At 49.3% G+C, this 14836-nt stretch overlaps 1 protein-coding gene across 2 annotated transcripts in view; it reads right to left on the bottom strand.

Moving 5' to 3' along the window:
• UBA7 (ubiquitin like modifier activating enzyme 7) overlaps window positions 1-14836 on the bottom strand; it is a 1262833-nt gene that overhangs the window by 699306 nt on the left and 548691 nt on the right. The gene's annotated exons all lie outside the window — the stretch shown is intronic.

The raw sequence follows: 14836 nt of genomic DNA, 5'->3' as shown, positions 1-14836 counted from the left end.
TTATCATAGCTGGTGTGGCTTTTGAATAGACTTCATCATACATAAGGTTGAAACTTAACATAGATATTTACAACAAGGGGTGGTGAGGGACAGAGTCTCTGAATTAAGCAGAAAACTCTCACCCAGTCAAGAGATCAGGGCTAGATCCAACACCGTTTTTTAGCTCACTGCACCATCCCAGTTTCAGAACCTGGCTGTATGCAAATTAGTCTGTTCCTGTCCCAGTGCATGATGGGAACAGGGCAAACCAAACTACAAAAGCCAATTCTTACACTGGGAAGGAAACAAGCTCCCGGGGACCGGTTTCTGGCATTACAGCCGTCTTCGGCCCGGTTTGCTTGAATCCTGATAGAGCATCATCCTCTCTTGGTCATTACATATCTATGTTCCTCCGTCTATTTTCCTTTGGCCATTTGTTTCCCTAATCACACCTTCTCCATCTTCTCGCAGAAGAGAAGGAGCAAGTTCGCTGTCCAACCTCTGTAGATCTGCACTGGGATAAGGAAGGCTAATGCCTACAAGATGGAAGGAAGGAAATGGGTAATTGGCATTCTCTGGCAGTGGAACCAACCAGGAGCTGTGACCTTGCTATAAGATCCAGGTCAGACCATGAACCAGTGAGAATTCCTCAAGAGAAGAGAGCTGTAAAGAAATAACTCTTGGAAGCCCTTCCTTCTCCTGTCTGGGTCACTCTCCGTGATCTATCTTCTTTAGACATAACCTGAGCCCCGCGTGTTACCAAAACCATCCTAAGTGACTGCAACGTGTATGTTATCACATGAGTAGTAGAATCTGATTCTAGTTATCACAGGTCATGTTCTGTTAATGGCATTATAATCTCAACCTCATTTGACACTGAAAGCATAGTATTTTATTAGTGTGTTTGTTATAACAATAGTATGGGTACCCGTTTATAGTTAGTAGAAGTTATGTCCTTCTATTGGTATTATATTCCCAACCTCATGTAATACTGAAACCATAATAGGTTATCACAGCATGTCTGTTGAAAAATGAGCAACGTGGAATGATTTTGCTTATGAGAGGTCATGTTATATTATTGACAATATGACATCAGCCTCCTGTGACACAGGAACCATAGTAAGTAATCCCAGTGTGTTTTGTTATAACTTGAGTAGGGTGCCTGATTCTATTTATCACAGATTATGATTCATGTTATTGGCATGGCATGCTTGTTGTAAAGTATTTGATGTAGGCGGGACTGTTTGTTATTGTATAAGGCACCATTTGTTATGAGTTCAGATGTGCAGTAGAACTCTGTCTTTTTGTATAATGAATGCTGGGTATAAGTAATAAGGAAGGGTGTAGGTTGAAGATCCGTGCACACTAGTGATACGTATCTCTGTCTTTCTACTCTAAAGCACTTATGCTCAGCCTTCTACCTGTAAAGTCTATTTTACTGCCCTTCTCTTTTTCTATCTTTTGTGGCATTAAAATATTTTTTTTTAATCTAGCCCTTATTCTCATTCTGTTGTTTCTTCCCTCCTTCTGGTTGGTGCAACAATTTCCCTTTCTTCATACAACGAATTAGGGAATGCAAGAGAAAGAGTAACCATTATCACAGAGAAGATAACATGATTAGAAAAATATATCATTTTGATCATTTTCCTCAAGTGTGGAAGTGTGTTCGTATATGTAACAGTTTCCATAAGAGTTCTGAGTTTGAAATATATGTGCAGTGAAAGATCTGGTGCCTACTCACTACCCTTTTTAGGTATGGCTTGACAGCTCAGCTGCCTGCAATACTTACTGTTATTAATTCTTTCAAATATACAAAGAGTAGGCTTTTGCTCTGCCCACAGGAGTATTTCTCTTATCTCATGCTGTTTATGTATCGTTCAGACTTCTATAGTCTAGCAAAACAGTGCATGAGGTACTATATTTCTGTGTCTACTGGATCACATTGAAGCACTTTGCATCTACGTTGGTTAAGGTGCAAATAGCACTTGCTTACAAGGGTTTAACACTTCATTTTAATACAGTCCCAAACTGGTTGTGCAGTAGGAACAGATAGAAGAAAAAATAATTCCCAATGTCTTTTTTTTTTTTTAGAGTGAACAGCTACGTTGGGAGAAAAATCCAGGTGCAAACAGAATTTGTTACTCAAGGGCATACACTACAAATTAGCGAGAAGAAGGATGTGCTATTGTAGACATTTTTTTTTAATTATTTGAAGAAAGCAAAGCAGAAATTCAGTTTCAGATTAATTGAATTTGAGCCAAATCCTATTTCTATTTGCACATCTGAAAATGATTGAGTGGGAAGCCTGCAGATCATCTTGACTGGAAGAGCTAGGATGTGTAAACGCCACCATGGTGTCCTTAGTATATTTGTTACACAGAACTCCCAGTTCTAGTAACAACTGATATAAAAGTTGTGCTTCATAATTAAAAAAAACTGGGATAACATGGCGGATAATACAGGACTGCATTGGGATTGTCCATGTAGAACCTGGAACATTCATACCCATAGAGGAGGCATCAGCAGGCCTGTTCCTGTCTCCTACTTAGAGGAAATACTTTGTGTGTCCTTCTCAAACTGAAATGGCACGTAGAAACTGGACTGCCCGTCTTCACTAAATGTGCGGAGATGTTGAGGTTCCTTAGAGATGGTATTAGAGTTGATTATTGGCCATTTGACGAGTTTTCTCGGTTTTACCCACACAATTGCTGTTATCAGGAAACCAACCATTAGCACATCCACAATTAGAATTGGGATTATCTAGTAGCTTTAGTGCTTTCAGAAGACCTTTAGAGGAATTATGGCCATGATGTACTATGATGGGGTTGACGTGAAGTCAGTGTATTTGGATATCAACTGCTTTGCGATCCCCACCTTCAAGTGATATTGGTGACTGATGTACTAATCAGCAGGACGGAATTCCCATCCACAAGGATTTGCATGAACATTCTTAGGCAGGAGTCCTTCTGCAAACCCCAGGGAATGCAGGAACCAAGATCTCGGCAGGACAGCAGGCCAACGCCCATGCATTTGCTTTCTCTGAATGTTGATGTTGCTTTTGTAAAAGCAGCCCTGCCCCTTAAAGGAGCAGGGCTGCTTTCCAAAAACAAGCTTTCACGCAGCTGACTTCCAGGCGGGTGACACTGACGTCATCCGTCGACATCCCTTGCTCGTCCCTTCCATCCAATAACACCGCCTGGACAGCTCTGCTTTGAAAAGTGTCTCGAGACGGACACTGGACGCTCCAGATGTTGAGGGCCCTTTGAGTTATTCCGGGGTTTATCCTTAGGGCTTGTGCTCGATGCGCTGTGTTTTAAATGTGATCTGAGACTCAGCTGGGAGTTTCCAGGGGTGGCCTCAAGTGCTCGTGCTTGTAGTAGTTCAGGCACGTGCAAAGGTTCACCAGCCTCGTTTAAAAGGCACAACACATCTGTTTTCAGGATGTGCTTGAATCGGTGGTGTGTGTGGGGTGGCTGTAATAATTTCGACCTCTTTCCCTTATGACCAGTGTCTAGGAGTAAAACATTCTACAGAACGCAGAGAGTTGCCTTCTTAAACCCTGGCTTGACCGGGCCTAGATTTGAGGAGGGAATATGATATTTCCTTCAAAATGGGTTTGCAGGTCCTTGTGAGTTAGCGCGTGTCGATCCCTGAGAATCGGGCAGGTATTTATTTATTTATGTATGTATTTATTTATTTATGCGTTTTATTTAGCGCGGACTTTACCCGGAGGTGTCAGAGCGCCTCACAATAGGAACATAACTGATACATGAGTAGATTGGAGTGTGGGGAGGTCTGCTTCACCCATCCCCTTGTCTGACGTCTAAGGTTTGCCTCTAACGGGTGGGGGAGCTTTCCACCCCCCAGCGAGGGATTGTGGTGTCACCATCTGATGTTAGAAAATGGCTCCCATGATAGGTGTTCATTTGAATGTGGATTTGGGCTTCATGACCTGCAAATAATGGATAAAATACCTATTGCTGTATATTATATATGGATTATATGCAGGTCAAAGAGTGCTACTGTTCAATGGTTGCACAGTTTCCGAGTACCACCGTTTCCTGCGAGCGAATACTTTCTTGCCTTTCCATTTCATGTGAGATTGTTTATTAACTCTTTAATGAGTCTGTGTGCGTGTCTGCCTGTGTGTGTGTCTGTGTGTGTGTGTGACATTTGCAATGCAGTAGGTCTCGTATTTGCAAGAGTTTCGCCAATTACCATTGTAAATGACAATGCCTTTTAATTATGTGTTGGATTTTAAAACATAAATAAATTGCATTGTCATTTATAATACCAATTGCTTAAACTCTAGCAAATGTGAGACCTATTGCATTGCAAATGCTTGTTCTACTGTGTAGACGGCCCTTGACATCACGTGGTCACAAGTACACTGTGTTAGTGGCCCTAGTGCACCAGGCACTTCCAGCATTGAGGTAGCCATCTTCCCAGTATGCCTTGCCCACAGTTCCCGAGGTATGTCCACTTTTCCACACCATCCCGTACCCCAGGGCCCAGGCATAATGTGATTTATAACCTCTGCAATTTCATCATAGTCAATGACCTCTGTGATGTCACTTTCTGTAAATGCCATCAGGGACAAAGGTCATGTGATGTGATGCATGAGATTATGAGTGGTCAAGGAGCGGGTGTTACCAATCTCTCGCTCTCCCTGTGATTTTGGTGGAATAACGTCACTGACTTGATCTGAATCATGTGACCTTTGACCTGTATAGGCACTTCTTGCATCCTGCCTGTGGTACATCGTCTTGCATAGAACTTTCCCGAGTTCACTGGTTCCAGGCATCATATTAGTGGTTACTCTTCATTAAAAAAAATCACTAATTTGTTCTTGGTTGATAAGGAGATTGCATATGGAGAGATGGGGTCTTTATTAAGAGATGGGTGAGTTCTTTGGTGTAGGGATGGCTGAATACACAGTTTCGGAGTATCCACAGATAGAGACCTCTTCTAGGAAATCTTGACCTGTAGACGACGCTGGTGGGAATCATGCGCGCTTTGAGGTTACATGTTGGGCAGTATCATTGTGGTCGGAGACGGCCATCTGAAGGATGAATATTATTATGGGTAATCGTGAGAATGGGGTGTCCTTTCATGATATGCATGTTGGAGGGAAGGACGCTTAAAAACAGCATAAATGTCTGATTAAGAGCACAGCTCCGTTTGACCCCCCTCTTTTGTGAAAGGGCCACGCGCATCGTGTCCACCTGCCGCCCGGGTCACTGGCCCTAGGCGAGCTGGGGCTGGAAGGCTCGTCCTGCAGCAGTCATGCAGCCTGGAGGGAGCAGTGCGGAGGGCGGGTGGCCTCACCTGCTAGACCAGCCTGCCCCGCTCCCCTGCCGGGGCCCGGCCCCCTGCCCGCCTCCTGCCCCTGAGCTGCGTCGGATCCTGTTACCAGGACAGCACCGGGCCGAGTGTCGCCTTTCTTCAGCCCCGGCAGGGTCCCCCCCGCAGGCCTGCGGCCGGGTGTCCACCCATCTATGCATTACTGTCCCTGCGGCTCACCCCTGAGCAGGCGCTGCTTTGTGTAAATAACGCGGGTTGCGCTGTGATGAATCATTCAGGCGCACTGTGAGAGCCGAAAATGTCGCTTGACTGATCTTTTAAGTGCCTCGACGCTACACACAAGCTAACAAGGCGCTTGTTAAGGCAGACACAAGTCCCTTGAATCGTAAACACACAAAGCACATTATTTCAGATCCTGTGTTTTCTTTTACAGATGCTAGTTACCTAAAATTCATTCATGTTCAGAAATTAAAAAGCACATTTTATATTCCTTTTACATTTGTGTGGTCAGTAGTTCATTCTTTCATGTCACCCAAGTGTTATCGCCTGAGCAAGCACGGCGCTGACTGCCGCTTCCCCCGTGACCCTGGGCAAAACCATAAACCTCGCTCTGCAGATTTTTGCAATCAGTAAGCCTTCTTTAAAAAAACATTTTTGTGGTACGGGTTCAGGCTGTGTGCGGTGTGTTAACCACCTTAATCTAAATAGGCGCCGCCGCGCTGCCCGCGGCGACCCGGAAGCTCTTGGCCAGCCGGCGAATCCGCTTGCGGCCGACCGGAAGTCCCGCCTCCTGAGGTCCGCGAGCTGCCGGCGCATGGAGCCCCTGCCGTCCGTGGTAGCCCGGGTCCCCAGGAGGGGGCCGGGGAGAAGGAGGAGTGTGGCGCCTGTTGCGGGGCTCCTCTGACCTGAGGGAGCCCCGATTTACATGAGGAGAAGCGCCGCGCCGTGAGGAGCCCCGCCGGAAGAGCGCAGTCGGTGAGTGGGGCCCAGGGCTGATGTGAAGTGCGTGCGTGCCTGTGTGTATGCCTGTGCGGGAGGGGGGGGTGAGTGTGTGCGCGCGTGTGTGCGCGAGGGAATGTGTGTGCGCATGCGTGACTGTGTGATTGAGAGAGAATGCGAGGTAGGGGATAGTGTGCCTGTATGTGTGCCTGTATGTGTGCCGTATGCCTGCGTGTGCATGCGCGCGCCTGTGTGTGTGTGCGTGCGTGCATGCAGAGGGGTGGGGGCTGCCTGTGTCTGTGTGTGAGCAAGGGCTTTGCACCGCGCATGCGCAGCTACCAGACGCTCGCTCCCGAGGTGAAATCTGACCTCGTCAAAGCGCGCGTCTGGTAGCTGTCCACATTCCTAAATACGGGCCACAAAAGGTCTGAAGCAGACACTCTCAATGCTCACGCATTGAGAGTAGGTCTGCTCGACCTAATGAAATATGCCATTCAATGAATGGCATTGAGAGGTATGAAGCAGTCCCATGTGTACCTTCACTCCCCCAAAGCCTTCAATTTTTATTTTTGTTTGAATCTGTTTTTATTCTTTTTTGATTAACAAACCAGACATATACAGCATAACACATGCTCGGCTCCAGTCATGATGGGTTAGCGGCATTGGTAGACAGTAAGAAAAGGTACAGTAATGATTAGGATATGCCAACAAATGGCCATAATAATGATCATGCATTAGCGTGCAACATGAAAGGAAAATCATGTCGCAGTTGACTTCGGAGGTTAACTACAACCTTTGAGAGTCCAGGTACAATTTGCTAGCAATTTCAGTAAGTGTCTACTGTGCAGTGGTTTATTAACAGGGGAGGCGAGTAATAATGAACCGGTACAAAGTAAAGCATAATATAGGGTTGGTATATTGAACAGAAGCACTTTTAACCCCCGCCTGTCTACCCGACCTACCGACTTGCTGTGCCTGAGAGTAACTCAGAGCTTACTCTAAGATCCGCCACAGGTGCCCCCAAAGCCTCCTAATGCCCTCAACCACATTTTACAGTGGGGAAAATGCCCCTTAAGGATAGCCACCACTTCGGGATGCCTTCCTACCTCCTTGCGACAGTCGTGACAAGTCAATGGTTTGCAACCACAAATGGCCACAACCACTGATGCATTGAATAGAGAATTGCAAAAGAGGGGGAGACAACCATTATATGCCCCTTTTCCTTGTGATTTCTAAGGGGTCACAAAGCACACAATGCAAATCAGGACATTTCAACACATTATGCACCTTATTATATACTGCTACTTTCAGTTTTGCGGAATTGAATTTGCTTTGTATATTGAGCTCAATGTGCTATGTTTATATTTTGAATAACAATATCAGTTACTAGCAGCCCGTCCCGACGTTGTCCGGGAGCAATTAGGCTTCAGGGCCCCCGCCCGCCCCGACGTTGTCCGTGGGTCCCCTGGAGCCTTCCTCCATATATTGCAGTATTATACCTCTATGTTTACTTTGTACGCTTTTGTAACCTGAACACGTAACTTTTTCCTCCTGTAATGCACCGTTTGGCTCACTTTTGTAATGCTCCGGTTGCTTCTTGCTCACGATGTACGCTTTTGTAACCTGCACACGTAACTTTTTCCTCCTGTAATGCACCGTTTGGCTCACTTTTGTAATGCTCCCTTTGCTTCCTCTTGCTCACGATTTTCATTTTTGCTTCATTTTCCCACCGCTCACCGCTCCTAAATAAAGAAATAAATACCCTACCTCATCCGCTGCTCACCGCTCCTCCCCGCCTGTCCGCCGCTCCTCACCGTCTGTCCGCCGCTCCTCACCCCCTGTCCGCCGCTTCTCACCGCTCCTCCCCGCGCCATGTTCGCCGGTCCTCCTCGCGCTCCTGGACGCCGCTCCTCATGTCGGGCACGCACGTTGCGGCCGGCGCTTCTTCCAAGGGACTACTTTTTTTTCGGTAAATTTTTTAAATAACGTATATTTATTAGGTTTATATAGCCTATGTCCATCTGCACACCCTGACGATTACAACAATGTATCGGGTGTGTGGATTGGCGCTGTGGTTCCCGAGTTTACCCGCCTCATAGGTTCAAAGTTCTTCCTTTATAATATTGGTATAGATTACCTTGCTGCACTGCTACCTCGATTTACTTCGATAATTTAAATGTGGTCATTTACTTTGTCAGAGAGCTTTTTCTGTCATTGGTGTTGGACAGATTTAGGTTCTGATGAATAGATGTATTAATCTTTTTGGATAATCCAATATAGTGAAATTTAACTAGTGCAAAAGTTTCAATCACTTGCCACCATTACTACCCATTCAACAAGCACTGGCAAAGCCAATAGGTCTCGCCTATGTGACAATGAGGTTTTTTTACAATGCTTTTTTTTGCCATGTGGTACAAAAGCGCAGCTGCTGTCCAGCATGGCTAAAAAACGCAATGAGTTATGCAGTTTACTGGATGGGAGGGGGAAGAAGGATGTGGCGTTACTTGCAGAGCTGCCGTCCTTGGAACTAGGGAACCAGGTTTGAGTCTCAGTGTCAGCTCAACATCCTGTGATTCTGGGCAAATCACTTAATCTCATTTTCCTTAAAAAAAATAAAGAATGTGAAGTTGTGTAATGTACCGGGTGCTCATTAAAAGCACTAAAAGAGGGGGGCGTGGCCAACAGCATGGCCGGCTAGGACGTGCCTTTGCGGAGCTCCCGATGAGCTGTTTCAAGATCCGACGAAACGATGGAGGTGGGTCTGCAGAGGTCCAAGACCCTATAGAACCAAAAAAATAAACGCGGAATTCCCACGTTCCAGTAGAGAAACCCGACTGTGAAAAGCCGAGCGTGAGACCCGACTGCACCAAGATGGCGGCCGCCTTCTCTAGGACGGGCCGAGCAAGGGAGTGCCCCGATCCTCGCCCCGCCATTTACAGCGACCTGAGGGTAGAAATTGTTTGTGGCAAAGCGGAGCGCCTCCGCAACCTGCACTGACCCGGAGGTAGGCCCCTCAAGGAAGTTGGGCGCCCGGCAACACAGGAGGACTGCACCACGATGGCGGCCGGAGACACAGCAAAGAGCCGAGTGCGGTAAAGGCCCGATCCCGCACCCCATTACAAAGGCGTCTGGAGGGGGCAAAGACAAGCGGTGCGGCGGAGCGCTGCCACAGAGGGGAGAGACCCGGCGCAGCGCCCTCAGAGCAGCTGATGAGCCCCCGGTGGCGCGGACTCCCTAGGAAGTACTTGGGCCTGCCTGGAACCACGAGCGACCTGCCCGCCTGGCCAAGGGAGGGCAGCGGACTATCCAGTACCAGAGATCAGGGTGAGACACGCGTTTGGCAGCCAGTGGGGGCCGGGGAGTGACCAGCGGAATGCATTCGCCCACACCGGGACTGCCATCGCCAGAAGGGAGGCAGGCAAGGCCCCGGGGCCCATGATGGGGGCGCAGCAACGGAACGGGCCTGCTCCTGAGGGCTCAGATCCTGGAGTACTGCATCAGCCTGGGAGGAGAGACTTAGAGACACCAGAAGGCGGCAGGAGAAGGGTTGCTTCACCACAGTAGAGTGGCCTGCTGCCCCCCCCCCCGCCACGTGGCGCCTGCCCGGGGAAAGCGGCCGGGAGCGGAGAGAGCGCGACGTGGACGCCATAGAGGGCGACATCCGTCCCTCATAATAATGCCAATCGACAGGTCACCCCAGGAAAACAACAGAAGAAGACCGAGGTAAGAAACCACAAAGGGGTGCGGAGTGCCAGCGACACAAGCTCAGTAGGCGGCGGCAGGGTGACTCGGTGGCATGGGAGACCCAGAAGCACAGGGAAGATACGAGGCGCCCTAGAAGAGGAACATCCGCTTATCCGGAGTCCGTCAGCTAAAGGAGGCTAATAGGTCAGCGGACTGCGAAAAGAACAACAGCGAGACTGGGGTCTTACAATAGGGACAAGGCCAGGACCCAGACAGAGGAATTAAGACGGGAAGACAGAGGGGTCGGGGTCCACCGCCACGCTACATTACCACCGTAACAGGGGTCCGTGAGGGTCGACACGCCCGTTATACCTCCTCTCTCCAATGACAGCCGCCCGTCTGGTAAGGAGTACGTGAGAGGCCCATTTAGAGGAGAGAGGACCTAGAAGAGGGTGAGATGGGGAAAAGAGACCCAGTACTCAAGCCGGCGCGGCAGGAGACCATGGATAATTATGCCACGGCCCGTTCATAGAAAGAGGTGGACCCGGTGACCTCTGGCGCACGTTCGGACACTGCAATGCTGCTGGAAGCGATACAAGCGTCTAGAACGGACATACAAGACTCGAGGGCCACCTTGGAGGTCAAAATAGGCAAAGTGGGCTCGGAGGTGCTGCTTCTGCGCCAGGATTTCCGAAAACTAACAGAGAGGGTGACTACAGCAGAGACACAGATAGGTGAAGCGGAAGACTCCCTCAGCACTCTCCAGAAGGACATGGCGGAGCTCCAAGCATCACACTGGTAACTGCTCTGGAAAGTGAATGATGTAGAAAATAGAGCGCGACGCAACAACCTCCGCTTTGTGGGCTTTAGAGAAGGCATCTAAGGGGCGGACATGGCGACTTATCTACACCCCTGGCTGAAGATGACGCTCCCGCAGGCACAATTCTCGAACTGCTTCATCATCGAGCGGGCACATAGAGCGCTACTGGCGAAGCCACCAGAAGGAGCGAGGCCGCGACCGGTCATCGCACGTTTCCTGAACTTTGCGGACAGAGACCTAATACTCCGAGAGGCCGGAAGCTTGGGGAGATACGACTAGAAAATACCAACATAATGATCTTTCCAGATTACAGCCAGGAGGTCCAGAAACAAAGACGCTCCTATGATACAGTAAAAGCAAAGTTGAGAGACTTACACATAACGTACATGTTGCTCTTCCCGGCGAAATTGAAAGTCATATTTGAGGGCAGGACACACTTCTTTAACCGACCGGAAGAGGCCTGGCAGTCGCTGGAGGAACGTCCAATAATCCGAGGCGCTACAGAAGAAGGTCGCAGAATAAGGTACGAGATGGCAGCCGCCAACCTTAGAAGCAGCCCCCCTAAGTCTCAAAGACTCAAAAAGCCACGGACAAGGACACGCACGCAGACTACACCATATCCAGGAGGCGACATCTCGGGACGGAGAAGACGTAACTTGACATCCTCAGCGGGGAAAGCAGCAGTGCCCGGGTCTAGATTCAGCTGCCTGGCCAATCATGATGGTTCAGACGAGAAAGAAGACTCGGAAGGCCGAACATCGGAAGCGGAGGAAGCAGAACGACGCTCCTTACATCCCCTAGAGACTGCTATCCGGGAACTAGAGAAAGAATCGCCCGGCCAGGTGGAAGATCTGGGCAATGGGACACAGGACTCACATTCCTGATAAGGGACAGGACTGGAACCAGAGAAAGCAGCTCATCGTTGAGGGGGCACGCAAGTTACAAACACCCCTTTTACCTACTGTTTGGTATTTATTTCTATGCTATGTTCTTTATTCTTTCAGGCTGATCGGGCGGGGGCGGGAAACTCAACCGCTACGTAAGGCCCAACTCTAGGTTGAGTGGGGGGGACCCAGGGGGGGCGACTGACCCTCTCTGCCAGCAGTCTTGGTTCTGCGGAAGGTGAGACAGAAGGGGGGGGGGTGGGGAGGGGGGCACAGGGGGCAGCTATGGGTGTTTCCAGTTAGAGGGGTTGAGGGACAGGAGTCCAGTTGGGGGTTGGACAGGGTGGTGGGAGGGGGGAGTTGGGTAGGGGAGGGGGGGACAATCATGTTATGGTGGCCGCGCAATTAAGTACTACAAACGACACCTCCACACAGGCGACCGACTACACTATGCAACACACACTCCAGACTGGCGGGTGAGCACGTGAGACACTGCAAAGACCAAGGGGGATTCAGTGTTCTGAGATGGAACGTTAACGGGCTTGGCAGCAAGATTAAGAGGGGGTTGGTGAACTCTTACATTGAAACGACTGAACCCCGACATAACACTGTTGCAGGAAACCCACCTTAAGGGGACTAACTGTGCCTTCCTAGCCAGGGGACAGCACAAGGTATTGGCACACGCAGGATACACCACGGACTCGAGAGGGGTGGCGATTATTGTAAAAAAGACCACACCGTTTTGTATAGCTCAAACATGGACAGACCCACAGGGGACATATGTAGGAGTAAAGGGGACATGGAATAGACGCGAGTACACAATACTCTCCGTGTATGCCCCTCCAAAGCTACAGGCCAACACACTCAAGAAAGTAGCAGACATACTATTAGATACAGCTGACACCACACAGATTCTTGGGGGAGATTTCAATGATGTGATGGACCTAGGGCTGGACCGGACGGGAACGGTGTCCAGAGATCGGACCCGAACTCCCCTATCCCAAATGACTGACAACATGGGGCTTACAGATGTCTGGAGGTGGCTACAACCCGATCAGAAGACCTACTCCTTTTTCTCGGGCTCGCATAAAGTGTATTCGAGATTGGACTACATTTTTATGTCCAGGCAAAACTTGACAGTCGACGACACAGCGGACTATAAAGCGAGAGGGATCTCCGATCACTCCCCATTACTAGCAAAAGTGGGAATGGGAAGTAATAAGAGCAGAGGTTCCTGGAGACTGACGGCCTGAGATTTACAGAATGCAAATGTTTTGAAGGGTCTGAGAGCAGAAGTGAAGGTATATATTGCGGACAATGAAGGGACGGTCCACTCCGGGGTGACATTCTGGGAGGCATTAAAGACAGTAATGCGGGACAGGGCACAAAACAGACTAGCGGAGGAAAGGAGAAAGCTCCATGCTGAAACAGTTGCGCTGGAAGTGAAAATTCTAGACCTAGAGAGGGAATATCAGACTTCGAAGGATACTGCGACACTCAGGAGAGTGACAGACCTCCAGAAACAATACAGAGAGCTGGTCACAGGAGAGGCCAGAACCCAGGCATTAGCTACCCTGCACCGCCTCTATGATGTGGGGGATAAGTCGGGCAAATTGATGGCATGGCTAAGTAAAAAGGAGCGCGCTGCCAGGTGGGTGGAGCAACTCAGAGACCCTGAGGCATTACTCATTAGATCTGATGCTCAAATTGCAGAGGCATTTGCTGACCACTCCGAACTCTTCTACAGGGCCAGGGACTTGGGGACATGTGAGGAGGCCCTACAGTACATGGAACAAATAGAACTACCGACCCTGACCCCTGAGGCTCATCAAGGCCTAGAGGCTGACATCACTTTAGACGACATCTCTGGGGCCCTGACCAGGCTGAGACTGGGTAAAACCCCGGGCCCAAACGGGTTCCCGGCAGAGTTTTTTAAGCGCACGGCGGACCTCCTGACACGCCATCTGAAGGGACTTTTTGAGGGGGCATTGCAAGAAGGGAGACTCCCCCCAGACCTGAGCATTGCGATAATAATCCCAATACATAAGGAGGGGAAACCGCAAGAGGACTGTGCCTCATATCGCCCCATCTCCCTCCCGAATATAGAGGCGAAACTATTGGCGACGATCCTAGCGTTACGACTCCGATCAGTGATATCGGATCTAGTACACTTAGACCAAACGGGATTCCTCCCGGATAGGACCACCAGGTTAAATCTCCGGCGCACCCACAACTGGTTGCAAGAGGTACAAGGGTGGGAGGATCCACATTGGTTTCTATCCCTCGATGCCGAGAAAGCCTTCGATGCTGTTCATTGGCTGTTTCTCGAGGGGGTCCTGCAGAAATTCGGTTTTGGCCCCAAATATTGGAGGTGGGTCCAGCTGCTGTACACTGAACCTAGAGCCAAGGTAAGGGTGAACGGGGTTCTGTCGCGAGAGTTCCAAGTCCGGAGGGCGACCCGATAGGGTTGCCCGTTGTCCTCCCTCCTTTTTGCTCTTATGATAAAGTTACTGGCCACTAAACTACACCAGAATGTAGCCATTAGGGGATTCAGAAGGGGAGAGATGGATTTCCCAGAAGAGAAAATCTCGCTATACGCGTTAGATATCCTATTATAAATCACACGCCCAGAGACAACGATACCAGAGATGTTCTTGGAACTGGAACGCTATGGAAACTACGCGAGTTACCAGATCAACTGGCATAAATCGATCCTTTATGACCCTAAGGGGCGGGGAAAGTGGCCGGACCTTCCGGGACGGCTGTTGATGACAGTAGAGGGCTTTAAGTATCTTGGAGTGTATGTCACCCTGGATCGACAGCTGTCCAATCGACAGAACCTAGAACCAATAATATTGAATTTCATAGCGGACACGACCCACTGGAGGCAGCTCCCACTCACACTCTTGGGTCGGGCAGCCATGTTCAAGATGATCACATTGCCCAAGTTTTTATACGCCCTGCAGAACGAGTATTATCCACTCCCACAAAAAGTGTTCACGAGAATACATGCGGAGTTGAGGTCCTTCCTCTGGCTGGGTAAACAACCCAGAGTGGCACTGAACACCCTTCAGAGCGGAGGGATTTCACTCCCGAATCTGGAAGCATACTACTGGGCGGAACATATAGCCCCGATTAATGATTGGCTACATGCGCAGGCAGACCACCCCACTTATGCCCTTGAAAGACATAGGATGTCACCTAGGCCATTGATGTACTACCTAAA

The sequence above is a fragment of the Lissotriton vulgaris genome, chromosome 9 (assembly GCF_964263255.1).
Source record: "Lissotriton vulgaris chromosome 9, aLisVul1.2, whole genome shotgun sequence".
In the NCBI taxonomy this organism is placed as follows: Eukaryota; Metazoa; Chordata; class Amphibia; order Caudata; family Salamandridae; genus Lissotriton; species Lissotriton vulgaris.
Note: the sequence above shows the minus strand (reverse complement) of the source record. Positions and strands in the feature narration are given on the sequence as shown.